General features: G+C 49.1%; 1 protein-coding gene across 9 annotated transcripts in view; it reads left to right on the top strand.

Moving 5' to 3' along the window:
* Positions 1–21453, top strand: part of ATXN7L1 (ataxin 7 like 1) — a 221373-nt gene that overhangs the window by 132091 nt on the left and 67829 nt on the right. Inside the window, exon 1 of one of the 9 annotated variants that reach the window (XM_070424636.1) lies at positions 15131–15155. The exons of 7 other annotated variants lie outside the window; for them this stretch is intronic. The gene's annotated coding sequence lies outside the window, so the exon portion shown is untranslated. Of the gene's footprint in view, positions 1–15130; positions 15156–15367; positions 15673–21453 lie in introns of those variants that run through there. One more of the 9 variants, XM_070424633.1, reaches the window with a different exon arrangement.

Raw genomic sequence — 21453 nt, 5'->3', positions numbered from 1 at the left:
TCTCTTCCTCCTCTTTTTTGAGGGAAAGGGTCCCTTTTCTTTGCCTACGCCTTAAGCCTGCTGGTGTCTGAGTAAGATGCCTCAGCGACAAGGGCTGTGGAGAACTGCTTCTTCCGAGTGTGGACAGGACTGGAGATGGCAGGGCTCGGGCCTGGGGTCCTCACTGCAGTATCTGCTCTGTGTTAAGAGCGGATTTTTCACCATCAATATCCCTGCTCCACTGGTAACCATATTACCAGGTGTAGTCCAATCACAGAGATGGGAACAAAGCTGCTGCTTAAATATGAATTTCTACCACTCACGAGTGAGCACTTTCTCCCTCTCCCTGGGGTTGAGCCTTTGTCAGTCCTGGGCGCACGTGCCCCACGTGGGTGTTCATGGTAATGCCTTTAGCACTGTGCAGCTAGCTCAATTCTCCAGTTTTCCAAAATTATAGCTTCATTCCTTTTGAAAGCTGTAATTGGCAGGGTCGGAATTTAAATCCGAGTCCTGCAGCAGAGCCTTTGCCTGCGGATCGCTGCCTCCACGCCCAGGGCAGCGCTGCTCCAGGTGCAGGCCTGGGGCTGCAGTATCCGCATCCGCACCACCGGGCAGCAGCTGCCCCGCCCAGACCTGCTAAATGGAATCTTCCTTGTTTGGGCCACAAAGGAATTCAGGATTCCTACTGCTGTAAAGCATGAACAAAGGGACATGAATGTTAGAAAACTGGGATGCTCTGAGGAGGTACTGGGGCTGCCCTTTACGGAGCATTTCCTGGATGCTAAGCATGGGCAGAGCACTGTATATCGTTACCTCACAGGCTGGACTCTAGGAGAAAGATATGATATGCCCATTCTCCAGATGAAGAAAAGGGAGGCTAAGAGAAGCGAAGGTCTTTGCCCAAGTTCCTAGCTGGTAACTACTGCGGAACCTGGGTTTTGAACCCATGCCTCTTCTTTCTGCTATGTATACCAAGCCACCTCCCAGAGCATTAAGCTAAGCAGTGATATCGAAATTTTTAAAATATATTTTATTGATTTTTTACAGAGAGGAAGGGAAAGGGATAGAGAGCTAGAAACATCGATGAGAGAGAAACATCGATCAGCTGCCTCCTGCACACCCCCTACTAGGGATGTGCCCGCAACCAAGGTACATGCCCTTGACTAGTAGAATTGAACCCGGGACCCTTCAGTCCGCAGGCCTATGCTCTATCCACTGAGCCAAACCAGCTAGGGCTCGAAATTTTAAAAAAAAAAATTTTTATTGATTTCAGAGAGGAAGGGAGAGGGAGAAGGATATAGAAGTATCAATAGTGAGAGAGAATCATTGATCAGCTGCCCCCATCCCTCCCACCCACTGGAGATCAAGCCTGAAACCCAGGCATGTGCCCTGACTGGGAATCGAACCGTGACCACCTGGTTCATAGGCTGACGCTCAACCACTGAGTCACACCTGCCGGGCAGTGAAATCTAAATTTGACGTTACACTTGTGCTGTTACTATCGGCCTGGCCTGGAAAATGAGTTTCCATCAGGTTTGCTTCTGAGTCAGGGCTTCTCAAGCTTCCGTGTGCAGCACATGGGCCTGGAGAGCTTGTAGCGCAGATTCCATTCAGCTGGTCCGGGCTGGGCGGGGCGTTTGCTGCCGGTGGTGCTGATGCTGACACTGCAGCTCCAGGCCTGCACCTGCAGGAGCACTGCCCTGGGCGTGGAGGCAGCGATTGGCAGCAAAGGCTCTGCGGCGGGATTCCGATTTAAATTCTGACCCTGCCCATTAGTGGGTGGCTTGGGCAAGTGACTGAACCTCTCTGGGCTTGCTTGCTCATCTTGAAAATCAGGATTTAAATTGCAGCTACTTCTTAGAGTGGTGAGGATTAGATGAGATAAGCCACATGAAGTACTTACAATTGATAGTTCTTAATCAGGATTTGCTTTTATTAGTCACACATGGAGCCACCATGTCCTGGGGTGGAGGAAAGTGCTCTGGCCTCAGTCAGAAGGTTTGAGATCCTCTTGAGGCCCTGGGAGGGGAGATCCACAGAGCCCTCCTACACCTCCAGGCAGGAGGGCTGATGGGTAGGTGCCTGGATAGCTTGCTGCGGGGACCAGGAAGTTGCTTGGATACCCCAGGCTTACTCTAGAACAGAGGTTCTCAACCTGTGGGTCTCGACCCCTTTGGGGATTGAACAACCCTTTCACAGGGGTCACCTAAGACCATCGGAAAACACATATATAATTACATACTGTTTTGTGATTAATCACTATGCTTTAATTATGTTCAATTTGTAACAATGAAAATACATCCTGCATATCAGATATTTACATTATGATTCATTACAGTAGCAAAATTACAGTTATGAAGTGGCAACGAACATAATTTTATGGTTGGGGGTCACCACAACATGAGGAACTGTATTAAAGGGTCGCGGCATTAGGAAGGTTGAGAACCACTGACCTAGAAGTCCTCTGGGGGCTCCTGACGGGTTTCTCAGGATGCATGCCTAGCGTCCATAGCCCACGGCAGACATGGCTCAGATGAAGAGCACGCAGAGTCCTCACCTTTCTCCCCTGGGCCTTGGGCCACCCGTATGCCACTGTGCCGCCTTAGTTTAAGGACCTCAGGCCATGCTGCTTTTTCATTGCAGCTTTTCATCTAACTTTTATCTAGGAAGGCTCCATGGGCCCACATCACAGGGAAAGAGACAGAAGCACTGGCAGCTGTTCTCAGGGCTGTCTGTGTAACAGCCTCGGCCACTTCCCCATCTCAGTCCTGTAGCACACCGTGCTCCAGCACAGGCCTATGCCCCTGTTCCCCTCGGAGCCCCACCGAAGCACCCTGTCCCAGGACAGGAACCTAGGAATTTAGAGCCTTATGCACACATGTGGTTCTCAGAGCAGCGGCGGCGGCCCCAGGCCTCATCTCTGGCTGTTGGAAGATGCGGGTTTTATTATTATTCAGAGCTGGTGAGCCTCTGGAGGTACTTGAGTGGCATGAGGTAGGTTCTCAGTGAGTAGGGATGAGTGATGTTCACCAGATTAATACAGATTCAAACTCAGTGTCAGTGCTGGGTCTGAGGCCACTCAACAAAAGGCTCAGGGTACACCAAAGTCAGCCACCACCTGTCCCATGCCCTCGGACCTTTGTAGTGGGACAGAGTCTCAGGGAGTCATCAAGGAGAAGCAAACAGAGTTCATCAGGCCAAACAGACCGAGATTTGGTCTGTGAAGGGGATCTCTGCACAGAAATGGGGGTGCTGGTCGAGTGTGCAAGGGGAAAATGGCCCCTGCCCTAGAGCCACACAGCTCAGTCTCTGCCTCTTCAGAGGCCTCCAAGAGAGTCTGCACTAGGCCCAAGTGGCCATAGCCAGCTGACTCCTCTGCAGGGTCCATGCTTGGCAGGCCAGGGCCATTGGGAATCAGGAGGGTGGGGCTAGTGGATCTCACATGGGTTGGTCAGGCAAAGGGATGGTAATGGTCCCTACTCCAGAGTCACACAATTCAGTCTCTGACACCCCTTGAGTTCACCCTCAAGAGCCCTACAAGAAAGTCCACAAGTCCAGGCAGCTGAGTGAGAGCTCTGCAGGGCAGGGCAACAGGGAGTTGGAATATAGGACTAGTGCATTCCTCCAGGCTGATGCAGTATGGAGGAGGTGATCGATCCAGGAAAGATGGCATCTGTGGGCAGTGTGGAAAAGGGGTTCCCAATGGCCCTGCCCTGCCAAGCTTGCACCCTGCACAGGGATCCTAGTGGCTATCTCTTCAGCTCTCTCCCAGTGCCACACAACTGGGTCTTCACATGACTCCAGTGTGCTCCATTCGCTCTGCCGAAGCCCGGGGTGAGTGGCTGTGAATGAGTTTTGTGCAGTGGGCCTTTAAGAGGGCACCTGGGTTTCTAGCAGACTTCTGCCTCCCTAGTGGACAGAACCCTCACTGATTTTCGCAGCCAGAAGTTATGTGGGCTCCTCTTATTGGCTTTGATGTTCTGGGCTGGGGTTGAGACCCCAGATTCCTCAGGAGGGACCTCTGCAGCTGAGCTATCCCTCCAGCTTCTCAACCGCACACAAGGTTGAGAATCTCTGCCCTTCCTCATCTCTGCCCTTCCTACCAGTCTCGATGTGGCTTATTCTGCAAATCTTTGCTTGTAAGATTTCTGTCCAGCTAGTCTTCAGTTGGTTATTCAGATGGCTTGTTCTATCATTTACTTGTGATCCCAGTTTGGTCCTGGGAGGAGGTGAGTGTAACTTACACCTACTCTGCTGCCATCCTGGATCTCTTCCAGTTTCTTTTAATGGGACAGTAATCTCTTTGGAGTGACCAGTTATCTCCCTAGGTGACGAGTACAACTTACACTTGTCATCACACACACAGACTCCTCTGGAAGGAGCCCTGGTGGGTCCACTCCACGTGGAGAAGAGGCAGTGTATCAAGGAAGAACAGGGAGAAAAAGAAACAAGCGCCAAGTGTGGGTGCCGCTTGGAATCTCCATGCTGGGACATAAAGAGACCTTTGAAATCATCCCGTCAAATCCCTCATTTTAATGACAGGGACACAGAGGCCTGAGCTGTTAGTAAATTGCATGAGGCCCTGTGACTCCTTAATGCAGAGACAGGGCACGACCCAGGCTCCAGGGCCTGGGGCCAGCCTTCTCCGCTTTCTCCCCCTCCCCCTCCTCCATTCCCACTTGGACAGAGCACCTCCTTCCTCTCAGATTGGAGCCGAAACATTTCATGCTCAGTCTAGCAGTGCTGACAACGCAGCCATGTTTTTTGTTCCTTCGCTTTCTTTATTTATACTCAGGCTCATTGCAGAAGGATTTAAGGCTGTTTATAAGGTGGCAAACAACAGAGCAAAATAAAATAAATTTAAAATAAGTGAGAAAGATGAGACAGAGGAGTAAGTGGCTTCACAGCGACTTGGCCGCTGCCATTCTGCTAGGGCCATGGAGCGCTTAGCCGTTCAATCAGCGACGGGCAGTGCATCCAGGCTCAGGGCCCCACTGCTCAGCGCTTCAGCAGGATTGCTTCCCTTGCTGGTTTTAGAGCCTTCCTCCTCTTTGTATTCAAGATGCCCTTGACGGTCACTTTGGGTCTTGTGGGTCATATTTGTGGGGTGTGGCCATGGTGGTGATGGTGGCTATGAGAGGGTGGTTGTGTTGTCGCTGCCCTGTAAGACCAGGAAAGAGAGGAGAGCTAGTTAATATGTGGAATCTCTGAGCTGTCCAGAATCAGTGACCTTCCTGGCCCCTTTGTACGCCCTTGCAGCCTGAGAGGAGGAGGCTGAATGTAGCCAGGGTTCAGAGCTGCTGCCTGGGCTTTTCCCTACCCCCTGCTCGTTCTGTGGCCCTTTTGCGTTATTTTGACTTCTGCTCAAGTTCCAGTCCTTGGTTCTGTGAGGCCACTGCCCTCACTGCTTTTACATCTTCATTCAAGGGACCCAGGCGTTCTCCCTGCTCTCAGGGCCCCTGCTTCGCCCCCCCCCCCCCCCCCCCCCCAGAAAGCCCTTGGTCTGATTCCCCCCGGACTCCGATGTGCTCTCTCTCTGACTCCTTGGGCCTTGTTCCAACCCACCACTGCTTTGGGTGACCTCTTCAGTCCCTGCCAAGATTCTCCTTCTGCAAAATGAGTCAAAGCTAACCCACTGAGAGTTCCAGTCCTGGCAACTCTCACCCATAGGGGTGTTTGGAGAAATGCAGGTTGAGGCTGTCCTAGTACCTGTCGTTGATTGGACCTGAGGTGCTGAACCCTGTACAATCCATGGGATGGTTCCACACAAAGAAGAAGTACCCCACCTAAATGCCAGGAACATTCCTGCTGACACATTGGGAAGAGCTCAGAAAAGCCTAAATATTTACAGTTGTGCAGTAGCATCAAAAGAGCCACACTGCAGATTTCTTGGTCTGTGCCCAAGAGTTTAGTGGGAGAAAATCACTAAATTATTTTTATCTCCACAATGTGGTTAGATAGAATTTCATTTGGAAGGGTCAGGCTATGCTGCAAATCGTTTATTTCATGAGGCCGGAGCCCCACGGTCGGATGAAGCTGTGGCTGACTCGGGTCGGCGCAGGCCTGCTCCTGGAACCTGATAACTTCTGGGCTTAGGTAGGCACTCGGGAACTGCGAGTGCAGCCTGTCACGTGGGTGCTGTCAGAGCACCCCACCCCTGAGGGGATGCCGGTGGCTGGCACAGCATCAGTCAGGGGGGGACTGGCTGCACTGGAAACATCTCTCCAGAGGTGTTTTTCTATAACAGGCAAAGGAGCAGAGCACTCAGAATGAAGTAGTCTGTTGCCTCTGCTAAAATCCACTACCGTGCTCTGAGGCTTAAAAAACCCTTTTTGAGTGCACTGGCTAAGACAAGTAATTAAGGTTCGCTAGCCCTCAGACCATGGGAACTGTTGGCCCCCGCCGATCCTTGCATTTTCTCTCACTTTACTGTGGATTGGCTAATTATTTCCTCATTTACCCATTCATTATCTAACGCACTTTGAGTGCCTGCTATGCAGCAGTACTAAGACAAGGTCCCTGACTTGGGCTCTTGATGGTGTCGTGGAAGAGGGAGGCAAGGCCGTCGGTCGGTCCTTAAGAGCCCTGTGCCGAGTGCTAAGGTGGAGGTGTGCTCAGGGCTAAGGGGACCCAGAGGTGCAGGGTGACGGGGGTCTCCCAAGTGTCCTCCTGGATGTGGGAGTGTTTGAACTGGGTCTTGACAGAAAACAAAGCATTAACCAAGGTGAAGAACGAAAGGGTGGCCGAACGTTCCGGGGAAAGAACACTGTGCACCAAGTCACAGAGGCTTGAAACAAAAGGCTCTCAGTAGTCGGACGGTGGGAGGGCAGGATGCCTAGGGGGAGGGTATCGGAATGAGCCGCAGCGCCTGGTGCCCTGGAGACGAGGAGAGCTGCGACAGATTCCTAGGGGCTGATTCTTCTGCAGCTCAAAGACACGCGAGGCCATTAGACATCCCTCAAAGCCACATGTCAATCAAAATAATTAAAAGCAAAAGAGCCGGAAAGCTGGTTCATATATTCCAACATCCATCTGGCTTCCCTCCCCACCCCCCAAAAAAAAAATCTTTTGATAAAATAAGATGAAGTGCCAAAAGCATGTGTGTGCTCATTCAGTCGTATGACATAGAGTGAGTAGAGTGTAGTTTTTGTTTTTGTTTAAGAAAAAGCTCGCTCCCTGCAAAGCAAAGCTGAGTGATTGCTAATTCTAGGTAGCAGAACATACTTGGGCTCAGAGTGAGACAGACTTGAGTTCAGGTTCTGGCTCTACTTATTTAGGTTTTCACCTCTCTGGGCTTTGATTTTCTCCTCCGAACATGGGAGTGATAATTCCAATCTCACCATGCTATTGTGAGAATTAAACCATATAAACCCAGTGGTTTTTATTTATCAGCTTCTTTCTTGCTTTTTAAAGTACAATCTTAATCCAAGGCAAGATGTAGAGTGTGGTATATGAGGCTCAGATATAATTAGTGGAGTAAAACCAATGACAGATTACATTTAATAAAATAGATTCTAGAGATAACAGAATTCCTACTTCACTTATTTTATTCATTGGACAAATATCTATCACACACATTCTATGGACTGGCACGGCATGAGGTTTAGGGACCAGAATAGTGAACAAGACAGACCCAGTCTCTGCTCTCAGGAGGCTCATGAGCTGGTGAAGAGGAAAATGTATTGAGGACTCCCTCCCTTCCTGAAATCTACCCATCTCAGGCTCACCCCGAGGCATGTTCGCCGAGGACTGTGGACTGACTGCCCTAAGCTGGTTTGGCCGTGCAGAGCTTGTAGGTATATTGTGGGAGAAAACAGTGGCCACTGTGGAAGGTTGCAGAAGGTTGAGGTGGTAAGGGTTAGCTTCTCTCCCATTTCCTCACTACCAGGTTGTAATGAACACAAGTGTTGGGCTGAAATCTGCCACAGATACAGGCATTTATCAAACAAACATTGATCAATAAGTAGGGAGAAATCAGTTCACTCCACCTGTCTGGTAAACTTGATGAAGTCCAGCCCTCTCTGCTTTGGCGTGTTTCATCGTACCGTGTATGAAAGGTTCGCTCGAGGCAGCTGCAAGAGTATCCCAGAGACAGGACTCTGTTTCCCCACCTCAGCAGCACGCTGTGTCAGCCCTCCCGATGCAGTGGCTGCACACAAGCCTCGCTGGGTTCCAGTGCCCTCTTTATACAAGGATGGCGGCGATGTCTGCAAAGGTTTGGGGCCAGGCCTCGTATCTTGAATACCTTTCATTTTACCAATAAGCATCCATATGTAGCATTCATCATACTAAGCCACAGGTTTTACCAACAAAAGCCCCCGTTTTCTATTCAGAACGCTGATCGAAATACCGATAGCAGAAAGACTTAAAGTAGCCACTTCGGGGAGTGTGACCCAATCCCAGATTTTGTGTTCTTGATAGCATGTGAGCCGATCACCCCTAGAGGTAAAGTCTAGAGCGGTCAGACACACTGAAACACCAGGTATACTCAAGTCTTTTCTTTTTCTCTCTTATTTCTTTATATACATAAGAAAATCGTAGGCGCTGTAAACCAGGTTGTGGGCTCGATCCCCAGTGTGGGGTGTGCAGGAGGCAGCCGATCAATGATTCTCTCTCTCATCATCGATGTTTCTCTCTCTCTCTCCCTCCCTCTCCATTCCTCTCTGAAATCAATAAAAATATTTTTAAAGTAAAACCAGAGCCCTTCCTTTGCCTTAAGATGTATTCATATAAAAATTTTTCAAAGAGATTCAACTTACCCTTCTTTATGAGTGGAACTCTTAAAAGTTTGAGAAGACACCCTAACGAGTGAGAGGTGAGTGTGAAAGCTCAGCATGAGTGCATTGCCTTGTTGATGCATAGATGTGGCAAATGTGCCCATGGGAACAGTCACAAATGAGGTGAATAGGGGGTAGGGGGCCCCAAACAGGAGTACTGTTTTGCATAATAATGTAGAATTTTACTGTTTCAAAGTGAAAAATTGCTTTCTTTCTTATTACAAAAGTGATACATTGTAAAAACTGCCAAAACTCCAGGAAATATAAGAAAATAAATATTTCAGTGTCCGTGTAAAACTTTCTAATCCTTTCTATGTGACTGTCTCTATGTTTACATATGTACTGATATGCATATATTATTAAATAAAAGTGAAACCCTATTGTAGACATTGCTCTGAAATCTGGTTTTTCCCCCCATATAAAATGATTGTGGACACATTTCAGTAAATATAGACCTACATCATCATTTTTATAGCTTGCCAGCATTCCATTGAATGTATGTGCCAGTCGTTTACTTAACCAGGGCCTGCTTGCTTGGTATTTAGGTTTGTGTGGCAGGGATGAGGAACCTCTTTTCTGCCAAGGCCATTTGGATAAGTATAACATCATCCGTGGGGCATACAAAACTACCAGCTTAAAAATCAGCCTGCTGTATTGGTCGAACATTTACTTAACTCACCCCTAATGCCTTGGCACAGCCAAACCAAATGATTTGGCGGGCCATATATAGCCCATTCCCCACCCCTGCAACACACAACTTTAGGGGTACAGTATTACCTTTTGCTGTACTTTTAAAAAAATCAATATAAAATACCTACCTCCAACATACACACACACACACACACACACACACTTGACACACTTTTCAAAATTCCCCCATAAGTCTCAAATATCTTGGTTTATTTTCCGTGCACTTAGGTGGGAGGACTCCTGACAGTTGTGCAGGCCAGGAGGAGCTGTGAATAACCGGGCAAAGGGCAGTCTAGAGTAGAGCCCGAAGTGGGGTCCGTTTCTTTAGGAATAACTTCCTCCTACTCGGAAGCCCTGGTCATTCCCCAAGCAAGATCGCTGCCCGGAGCCTCTGTCACTCAATCACCCCTGCAGCCTGAGGCCCCGTCCTCAGAGTACTCCTTTCAGAAAGGGAAACGCGTGCGGGCATTTACACATGGCGCATCCAGTAACAAACACCTCAGTATCATGAACTCTGCCACCGAGTAAAGCTCCTCGGGAACCCAGCCAGCAGCTCCGAGCACTTGAAGGGCGCCGAGCCTCACTCAGCACCAAGGGGGGCGCCCTCCCGGCTCTCATTGAGAAAAGCTTACACTTGGTTTATATGTGATACTAGCAAGCTTGCCAGTCTGATTTCCAGGTTCAGCAAATTAGCACTCTGAGGACTGTGGAGGCAGCCCTGCGAGTAAAACGAAGTGACATCAGACTGCAGAAAACAAAAGCAAAAGACAGGACATGGGGAAGCTGAGACCCCTCTTGTGCAGGGACAAGCAGCTCTGCCTACTTTCTCCGTGTTCACAAAGGGTGTCATCACCCATGATGGTGGGGCAATCGATTTAGTGGATCCTCGCCAACATTTTAAACAATGGAATAGAAGAGAAAACATCAGAGTGCCTTTTAATTAAAGATAAGTATTATCCTTTGGAATTTTGGTCCATCTGTCCATGCTGGGTTGCAGTGTGAAATTCATTTCTTAAAGGTGGATCAAAGTAAAAAAGTTTGAAAGTTAGAGTTGTAAGCCCTGAAGTCATCACCATTTTATAGCAAAGTATAGAAATGAATGCCCTTAACAGTGACCCTGAGTTATCCAAAAAAAGGATCAAGTAATGTTCAAAGTATGTAATTTAAGAGGACAAAGGACGGTGGGATGAAGATCTTTTAGAAAGATTCCTGTTACAAAGTGCCTACAATTTTTTGAAGATTTCGTATTTTAGATTTTAAATGGAAAGCCTTTCTACCTTCTTCCTAACTTGAATCACAAACATAACTTTTAAAAATACCAAATTTGACCTGGGATTGGGGGGATGGAGGACACCTGAAAAATATAAAATATTTAAATTTTAGCCGAGCCGGTGTGGCTCAATGGTTGACCTATGAACCAGGAAGTCATGATTCGATTCCAGTCAAGAGCACATGCCCAGGTTGTAGGCTCGATCCCTAGTGTATGTGGGCGGGGGGGGGGGGGGGGGGGGGCGGGGGGGGAAGGAAGGGCGTGCATGAGGCAACCAATCGATGATTCTCCCTCAGCATTGATGTTTCTATTTCTTTCTCCCTTTCCTTTCCTCTCTGAAATCAATTTTAAAAATATTTTTTTTAAATAAAACATTTTTTTAAGTTAATTAAAATACTAAATCTGATACCCATCTAACATAAAGATATTCACCTTCCAGGTGTACCTAATAAGGCATGCGTATATCTTTGTGATGCACATTAACTGGAATGTCACTTGTTCATTCAAAGCCTGCATTAAAAATGCACAGCACGGCTTCTCTGCTCTGGCTAGGCATTGGCCTACAGATAAAGGAGACTCAGAACTGGCCCTCAAGGAACTTACTTATAGTCCAGTGATCCAGATTTCAGTCAACCCAATTTATTGACCTTCACCAGATAGTCATTTTGCAGATTTTGGTACAGTACTGACTAAGGCTGGTTGAGATTTGCACTCTCCTGAAAAATTTAGCGTATGTGGCCCCCATATGTGCAAAACTGGTCATGAGCCCACATCACAGAGGATTAAGCCAAAGCCAGTCTCAGGTAAGATCAGGCAGATTGGCTCAGTCCCTGTGAACCCAGGTAACAGGGCAAAAGTAAAAGCATGGAGCTGCGCCTTAGGTTCTGACCTGGAGGTGTGCAGGGCAACATCAGGGGGAAAGCCAAGTCCTCAGCCAACGGCTGCCACAGCTGCTGACACGCTACCCTGCCTTTCTGTTTCCTGGCAGCTCAGGCCTCCATCCTTTTCTGATTCCGTCCTTTTCCGGATCCGTCCTTTTTTTCACCAGCTTTCCACATAACCAGGCCATGTTTTACAGACCTCACTGGTCCCTGACCAGCTTCCTTCTCTGTCTATGTATGCAGCTCCCTTCATTGAGGCCCAGAGGGTATCTAAATGCCCAGAGAGTGGGCACAGGGCCCCAACTTTGTCTCCATTGATGCTGTTGCCCTCAAGAGCTGGGTGTACTGTGCCCACCAGCCTTCCCCAAACCACCGCATTCATTGGCAAAGTGGGATTTGTCTGGTCTATGGTTTCGTAAGCACACCAGTACTAACTACAACAAGTTTCTGCTAACGTTCCATGTTCCATCAGCCCACTTTTACTAACTTGATATTACAAGTTTGGTGGCCGTGCCTCACGGCTTTTCAGATGTTCTGATTTTAAATGGCCTACCTTCCTGTCTTCTTTGAATATGCCAGCACTTGTCAAACCATGTGTCCTACTTTTTGGTTTAAAAAAGGGGGGGAGGGTCTCTATGCTCAGAGGAGTCACAAGGTACATGGAAATACTGTAGTCTACTCATACTGTATCTTGTGAGCAAATGAGTTTTCCTGTCGAGACCAATCTGGTGTACCCTGTCCCCATATTCTTTTTAGGTAGCATGGATGCATGTCATGTGGTTAACAAAACAACCTCAAACAAACCAGTGAGAGGCACCACCTGTGCAGCTCATCTACCCACAGAGCTTCTCCAGTGAACAGGAGACATAAATTTCATTAGTCCTTACGACTTAGGCTGCTTTAATGACGTTCAACATAAAGGCCATTTTGACATCCAACTTCTCTGGCCTTTGGTTCTGTGTTTTGTTGTGTCGTGTTTTCAGGGAGAAAGAAGAGGAGAGATAGATTCATGAGGCACTGGCAGAACATTCTAGAACTTTCTAATCATCTCCTCCTGACCGTCTTCCATCTTTCGTTCCACACTCAGCATCTCTTTCATGGCCCTGAGCGCTTGGACATCCTGACATGTCTCCATTCACCCCTCCAAGCACCTCAGCGCCTGCAGTGACTCACTGTCATGCTCTCTCAGCAGAAATGCCCCCAACCTGCAATGAGCCTGCCCATGTGCATCACATAACAGCAGTGGCACCCCCCCCACCAAGCTGTGAGGGTGCCCACTTGGCACAGACAAGGCACGTGACAGCGGAACCCTTCATTTTGGTGCCGTGTTTTCAGTAGCCTCTGTTGCCAAAGAACTCAGCAAAAGCAGAACTTTGAAACACCACATTGAAGAAGAGACCCATCAAACCACGTGCAAGGCCGCACACCTGGAGGTGCAGGCTACATCATGTACCGCTTGGCAGGCCTGCAGGGCCATTCTGTCCCGGTTTCTTAGACCAGGATTAGGTGAGGAGCCAGGGATCAGCACTTGGGTGAACTAATCAAGTGACAGGCCCGGGTGCAGGCTGGGCGGAGATGGTTACTTTCCATTGAATCAGAACTCTGGTGTGCAGATGTCCGAAGCTGCCGGTGTAGAGAGGAACCCTTTGGCACGGGGAGTTTGCAGTCTGTGAACTGCTGCAGGAAAACCGTAAAAACAGGGAGTTTTGAGGAAACCAAGGGAGAAGATGTGTTTTTATAATAAAACAACTTTACTGGCCTTTCTAGTTCTATCATTGTGTGTTCTGGAAACACAGTAGAAGCCAGCGAGAAGGCCTGGGTGAGGAGATGGGAGACCGCGGGCTGTTTGTGATTTGCACTGTGGCCTTGGACATGATGTGTGTCCTCACCAAAAATCTCAATTTACCTGTCCATAGAAATGGGACCAATAAAGCTCTTACAGTACTTTGTGAAGAATAAAACACCACACCAGCACAAGTCGCCATTCATGGGGCTAAGACCGAGGCTTCTCCAAGCCTCTGTTTTCCTCTTTTTAAATGGGGATAATAATGCGAGCCCTCCCCATCTCGCGGGATGCTTCGGAGGATCGAATGATAGAATATGTGTGAGGGAGACACGGAAACCATGGAGTTCTAAGTGAGCAGCGGGGCTCACAAATATTCCAGGCCTTTAAGGGGTCAGTTGCCAGCCCTGAGGCCAGGGTTCGTTTAAGACTCACTTTGCCAGACCAGAGCCTTCTCTCCAGGGCATCCTTCCCCCCTTTCCCTCTCCCCCACCTCACCGTTCCTCTTCGCCTGCTCCTTCCTTTGTCTTGGATGCTCTGAGTTGCCTTTGCTCTTCTCTCTGCATCTGTCAGGCAACCGCTGCGTCTCACTCCAGGGAGCATCATTTAAGATCCCAGTGAAACTGTTTCTAGATATAGTCTGTAATAAACTGTGAGTTCCTTTGGGAGGAAAGGGGCAGCCACCTGTGGGTTCATATCCACCACCATTGCACTGGTGGCCCCCCACAACCAGAGGGCCTACATATACTTTCCAGCATAAATGGGAGTCTGGCCCAAGGTTACAGTGGCTTTTACAAACAACCTGTTTCTACTTACTACTTTCCCCTAGGCCTCTGGAGTGGGGAAGGAGCAACATTTTATTCTTCAAATCAGAGCTAGTGGATGGATGGATGGATGGATGGATGGACGGACGGACAGATTGGGGTAGCCGGGGAGGCTTGAGTCCACTCAGCAGTTTAAAATTTCTCATTCTTACATCCACACCCCAGTTCTCCTCTGGCAACTCTAAAATTTTATCTGGTTAGTTGATGCATTCTGAGGAAGCAGTGGAAAACCTTGTTAAATACGGGGTTTAAACATGCCTTTTCATTTTATTTTGCCAGATGAAAATACTTTTTTCACTGTCACCTGAAGAGAGCACAGACTCCTGTCCTGAGAGGGACAAAGGTTGATCCTGACAACCTTAAACTCAAAGGGGAAAGGGAAGCCTTTCTCGGGACCAGGTCAGGAACCGCTCTCCCTCCCTTAGCTTCCTTCATGGCCAGTGGCACACACAGCAGGGAACTTGGAAGTCCCTTTCCCACGTGTTGTTGTTGTTCATTTATTTTAGAGAGAGGAAGAGGGGGTGGGAGGGAGAGAGACAGAAACACATCAATTTATTGTTCCACTTATTTATGCATCCACTGGTTGATTCTTGTCTGTGCCCTGGCCTTTGGGGAGGACGCTCTAACCACCTGAACTACCCGGCCAGGGACCCCTGGCTACATCTTGAAAACTCCATTCCGCCCGCCCCTTTTCCCTCCCCTGGGGTTTACCAACTAACAAATTCCAATGCAGTCACTCCAGATGTGCACCGAGGCCTTGGCGTTGGCAGCATCTCCTAAGTCAATCTCTACGTTAAAAAAAAAGATGCTTCAAGGGAGCACCCAGTCAGTTCCTTCTAAGAACCGCAGCTTGTCATGTGACACCTGCCCCTCCCCCTCCCCCCTTCTCTCGGAAAACCACCCCCCCCACCAATAAACTGGGTTGACCCGTGTCCTTTCTCTGCCAAACATGTACGTTTCTTCCGAGGTGGTAATCTTCGGCTTTTGTTATTTAAGGGCTGTTGGGTCCTGGATGGTTACCCAATTGCTTTGGGGCTTGCATAAACAGTTAACAAAAACACGGCGCGCACGCGGCGGGCCGTTTCGCTTTCTGTGCTTGTTGTTCTTGGCACGGGGTCAGTTCTATGAACTTCTGGTGTCCAACTGGTAGGACCTGAAACTCCGTGTTTAACAAGTGCCTGTAGTCAAAACAGTTGGCGTGTGCGAGCGGGGATAGCCGGTGCCGACTGCAGCTGGTCACCGCGGTCCTGGGCGTGCAGAACCCCGAATCGCGGCGCTCCGAGTCGGGGTTGGGCTTCTGTGCTTGTTACGTTGTGAGGTTTTTCTTTCTTCTTGTTTTTGTTTTTTGTGTGTTTTTTTTTTCTTTTTCGTGACGGCACCCGTGCTCATGTGGATCGCTTCAGGTTCCAAAAGTACAACATGTTTACAGTCGTCGTAGAATCAGATTAAGTTGGCAGCCTGAGTCTCCGTAAGTGGCTTTAGTTTACATTTCTTCTTCTAACAGGATGTTTTGCATAATGTTGCTGATCCTGGGTTATTTATAGACTTTTTCGGAAGGGGAAAGAAAAAAAAGCAAACGGGGATGCGTGCGTTTTCGGCTGTAACTGTGGAAAGTGAAATCCGCGTCTGCGGCCGGACAAACGGCCATGCCTGTGCAGCGGTTCTTTGAGCTCCTGGGAATGCATTTCTGCGCGAGGTCATTCGGTGACACGCCCGGGCGGAGGCTCCGGCCGCCCATAGCGGACACCCTGCGAGCTAGTTGTCGTCGGACGTGTTGTTTTCCTTCGGTCGGTCACCAACGGAGTAAAATGAAAGCGAGGATGCCATTTCCCCTGGGGGGGGGGGACGCCGTGATTGGCTGTCGTTGCAAACGTCCCGGTGGGGTTGCGATGGTTGTTTTGGCCAAACCCGCAGGAGCCGTGTTCGCTGGGGGGCGTCCCCCCCACCCGTCCCGCGGCCGGTTGGCGGGACTCAGCCTGGGGGGAGGGGGAGGGGAAGGCTTGAGAGCCGCAGGAAGTTAGGCGGTGTTCCAGTTTGTCCTCCCCTAAATGGCAGTGATACTCAGGTGTTGGTAACGTTATTTTTTTTTTTTTTAATAATCAACTGCAAAATGGTATCCCGGCTAATGCATCCTGTTTGATGTTCTGGCCTGGCCTGGGATCTCCGGGTGCCCGGTGAGTGTTTGAATGAGAACTAAAGCGGGGCACGTTTGAAATCGCTAAGCCAGAATTAGCGCTCTGTGAAAGGGTTTCCCATAATATTTACTAGAACAGTTGGCTAAAAATTGCTCCGCTTTGCCCACTGAATGACTGTGTAATTAAATCAGCCCTTGACAGCTACCTTGCGCACCTCCCATCTCTGTGTCGGCAGCTCTTGGAATTTGCATGGGTAAGTGGCACGTTCATCAGCGTAATGAGTGTGGAGTCCCCGTCTAATGGTCCAGGAGAACGCCGTAAATGAGACACTTCATTGTGCCCGGGGCTAAATGTTTTAAGCCAAACACATGGAAATGGGGGTAGAAAACGCTAAGCATACAGACTCTGGGCGGCTTCAAAGGCCTTCTGAGTGGGCAGTTTGCCCTGATCCAGGGCTTGGGTCCCTCGCAGACAGGTTCAAACCTCCCCTCACCCCCAGCATCACCGGCTGGCACACACAAATGAGAATGGAGAGTTGAAACGGAAATTTCCAAGGTAGTAAATGTGACCATTAGGCCGAGGCTTGGCGGAGTTATAACTGCTGAGTGCTGCCAAGAGCAGATTTCTTTTTCTCCATGTTTCTCTCATCTATGAAAGCAGTGGGGCTTGGGGGATTTTACTGGGGGCTGGGGAGTGGGGCGGGTGGGGGGGGGTGTTTGTTTTTCCGGTCTCCTCAAACCTTGCTTACACAGAATAACGATCAGGCTGCCTTGCTTTCGAGAGCATGCACGCTGCTTTCTCATGCTGGCCTCACTGAGCTGGGGAAGGACAAGGCTAGCCCTTTGGTCCCAGGAGGAAAGGCCTGGCTTGGCTTGGTTTGCACAGTGAAGCTGGGGAGCTTGAACTCAGGACCACATTATCCATCAGATCTTCGCTGCCCATGGCCCCATCCAAACTGGGTGAACTGGCTGCACTGCAGATATTTCCTATTCTTTGTTCTAATTTGATTCAAATCTGCCCCGTGGATGGGACCCCTATTACACTTCCCCTTTCCTCCTCCAGTGGATCAGGTTGGGATAGAATTTGAGACACCCCCTCCCCCCTTTTGAAGGCCTCAGGTTGGATGTGTGTGTTGGTTTGTGTGTATCTTGGCTAGCAGTGATTATGGGGGCTCTCATCCCCACTGTGTAAATAACCTCAAAGTGAATGAAGAGATGTGAAGGGACCCTTTAGGCCTTTATGTGGGGTTGGAGAGGGATGGCTGTGAATACTGAAAGGCTTCCCAGTCATCCTGCCCTGGGGCTTTTGCATTTGAATTGGCCAAACCCGCCCACCCTGCTATCCTTGGGAAAGTAAAGGCGATGCCATTTGCCAGCCTGTCAGTTCTGTCTAGTAGAGCATGTCACTCCTCTCAGCCCCTCCACACATCAGCCTGACAATACCTTTCAAACACCCTCCTTTCTTGCTTTGATTTCCCTCCTACCCCAGGTCCCCCCACAAGCACCACCACCCCCAGCCAGGAGAGAGCTTAATGACATATCTATTGTTAGATTGATCCCTGAGTCCCGCCTACTCGTGTGTCTGGACCCCTTAGCAGCAGTGAGCATTTGTGGGTCCCTCTCCTCTTGTGGTCCCCAGGGAAGTGATTCTGTCTGCCCCATACTCAATGGGAAACCCAGTGTCTATCAGGTCTGAGAGTCTGAAGGAGGACCAATGAATGCACCCAGGTAGAACCTGGAATTTGGGTGGATTCCTGGTGAAAAGCAGCATTGGGCCAGTTGGTCTGATTCAGTTTGTCAAACCTGTGAATGTGCTGGTGGCTACCTCACTGCCAATTAGCCCACTCACCCCATGATCTTATCTTTTTCTGGAAGGATAACAATGACAAACAGATTCATCACAACCCACAAAGAGGCCAAAAAAGAAAGTAGGCTGTTAAAAGTTGGTTTCTCCCAGGCTGTAGCTTACATCCAGCTGTTTCAGACCAACTGCTAGATACCTGTCCACGACCTCAGCCTCAGGCCTCCAGGGTGGACAGGATTTGCCAGATGTCAAGAATCAGGAGACTGCCCCCTCCCCCCAACCTTGACCTTGCTACAATTGCCATTGACATGGCACACCCCAAACCAAGGAGGAAGATGCATTCAATCTCTGGCATGTCGGAGGTTAGGAGTCCCTTGTCCTCTGCCCTCCATACTACACTTTTTCTCCCTTATCCAGTGAACCTGAACAGTTTTCAGGTGAACCAATTATAATAATTTTCCCGGGCTTTCAAATACCATAGAGTAAGAGTCTTAAACAACTGAAATTAATTTTCTTACAGTTCTGGAGGCTGGAAGTCCAAGATCAAGATACCGGCAGGGTTGGTTTCTCCTGAGGCCTCTCTCCTTGGTTTGCAGGCAGCTGTCTTTTTGCTGCCTCTTCATATGGTTATTGCTCTATGTGCACATACCCCTAGTGTCTCATACTCTTCTTTTAAGGTCACTAGCCCTATTGGGTTAGGGCCCCACCCTAACCGACCTCATTTTGACTTAATCACCTCTTTAAAACCCTTATTTCAAATACAGTTACATTCTGAGGTCCTGAGGATTGGGACTTCAACATATGGATTTGGGTAGGGGTTCAGAATGCAGCCCATGACACCAATCAGCTAAGCCTGGTCCTGCTTCAGCTCTGCAGGACCAGCATCAGAACACTGCAATAACCGCCGTGATATAGAGATTCGTCTGTGACTCGTTCCTGCAGATGTGAGTGTTAGAACCAGGCACCGTCTCTCTGTGTGGGTGCATCGTCAGGGAAATACAGTAGGAGAAAGACAAGACTATGTTCAAATGTCATAAGAAGTCACCAGTGGCTATGAAAGTCTGAGTTAGCTTTCCTGTGTCCTGTGATGATTTTCAGGCGACTTCATCAGCCACCTTTCTTGAGGGAGACTGGTGCAGGGGTCCGGTGAGTGAGAGAGTAGCTTGCAGACCAGTGAGCTCCAGAAGTCACCTGACAGAAATTGGTACCTTCCCTCGGGGCCTCTTCCTCCCGGTGGCTTTCTGAGCAAATTCCCTGATCGGTTAATAGATTCATTGGCATGATCCTCTCAGTGTCTTGCCAACAGTTATATGTAGATATATATTTAAAATCTGCCCTCAGCATTCATTGCTCCTGGAAGTTGGGAAACCAACCTTACATGGACTAGGAGAGGAGAATTTAGCCAGTTATTGCCTCACATTTTAACTGCTGCTCTTTTCCCAGGAGGATAGGATAGGCCATGCCAGTTCTCTCCCCCTCGTCCCTCCTATGGGACATCTTGACCCTGAGATGCTAGGGACCTGCAGGCTGGCCTCTTTGCAACCCCACCCCCCCACCCCCAATCTTGTCTCAGTGAAGACCATTTCTTTCCTGAAGCAAACATCCTCAGCTGAGATAAGGACCGGGTTTCTGGGACCTGCCCTGGGACTGTCCAAACCAAAAGGTGTTCTTAGAAACTGCCATTCAGGATAGTTCGGGTCAAGCCATGTGGGAGCTAAAAGCAACCCTCCCAGCCCTTCTTTACCTGCCAGATCTCTGCTGCAGATTACTCAGGTCCTGGTCTCAGCAAGGTGATGATGGAGCAACAAAGGTGTTCCTACGGGCTAGCGGAGACTCCATTACCCTTTATAAGCCGGCCTGGGTTTTGATCTGAGATGAGAGAGGTGATTGCTGCTGGGAGAGGAGATCCGAGATCTGTTCCCTTGCAGCAGTCCGGCTGTTCTGTGCTGAAAGACTGCCTTCTGGCAGCCTGCGTGCATCTATAGGTTCTTCCTTGGCTTAACGGGCAGGTTTCTACCAATGGAAAGGGTATCTTTGAGAGATTTCTAGCAGTAATAATCATAATACTCTTCTTTTATGTTTGCTTAGCCTGACTCAACCTTTAAACCTCTTTTACACGCCTGATCTCATTGGCTTCTCCCTGTAGCCCTGGAAGGGCAGGGTATTGCCAATCTCAGAGCATGGAAATTTCTGGAAGGATTTTCAGGATTCAGACTCCAGCTCTTGGATGCCAGTGCTCCTTCTATTGATTTCAGCTGCCTAATGGCTATATTTAGATGCCAATAAGAAGGGTGGTTTGTCTGGGAATTGGAAAAAGAGGTCTTTTTCCTATTATTGTATTTGTTGTCAGTTATAAAGGCAACATCTGGTTGCTCGCTGTGTGCAGGGCCCTGCTCTCAGAGCTTTACTCTTAGTCTTTTCATCCACTGGTCAGCGGGCGGCTATTGTTAGCCTCATTTGTCCGTTGTCCATGAGATCCTTACCAGGGAAGGTGAAGAAATGTAGGTCAAGTGATACACCTGAATGGCACGTGGCTTGGTAGAGTCCCACCTCAAGAGTGCAGTTCACAAGTCACTGTCACGCTGGGGGATGTATCGAGTTGCACACTTGACCCTGTCCTCTTCCACATTATAAACGAGGATTTGGAAGGAGAATGGCATGGATGGCAGGGTTGTCGGCTTTTCAGGTGGTAGATTTGGGAGGGAGAATGGTTACGTTAATGGGTCGGGGGGTCCAAAAAGATCTCAACAGGCTGGAACTGTGGACTCACTCCAACAAGATGACATTTTCAAAGGATACCTGGGGATCAGCGGCCTGGCAGCCGAGTGTATGAAATAAGACAGGAGTGATGCAGCTACCAGAAATAAAATGTTTAGGCTGGCTCTTCAGCTGCATTTCTAGGGGAATACTAATATCTAAAACCACTAGGAGCTGCGCAGCCCCCATCTGTAATGTTCTCCCTTCTGAGTTCCACGGCGTAGGAAGGACAGTAGGAGCTAAAGAGGACCCAGAGATCAGGAGGAATAGTGAAAATGACATTTTGTGAGGAATGGTTTTAAAAAACATCTGGGGATATTTAGTCTGGAGAACGATTTCAAGGAACGAATACTTGGCAAGGTGCCCTATGGAAGGGGCATGGACCAGTTCAAGGTGACGCCCATAGGGCAGAAATGGGACTACTGTGCAGGCATTATAGAGCAGCTCCGGGTAGGGATGAACTGTCACCTGGTGTGCACTGGGACAGCTCCACCCAGTCAGGGACCTGCAGTGGAGAAGCCAGGCTGGGCGGCCGCTTGTCCCCAGTGCTGAGG

This window comes from Myotis yumanensis, unplaced genomic scaffold (assembly GCF_028538775.1).
Source record: "Myotis yumanensis isolate MYYU_CA2020_CCGP unplaced genomic scaffold, mMyoYum1.0.hap1 SCAF_9, whole genome shotgun sequence".
NCBI classification, from domain to species: Eukaryota; Metazoa; Chordata; class Mammalia; order Chiroptera; family Vespertilionidae; genus Myotis; species Myotis yumanensis.
The sequence above is the reverse complement of the archived record's forward strand: the minus strand, read 5'-3'. Positions and strand labels throughout refer to the sequence as shown.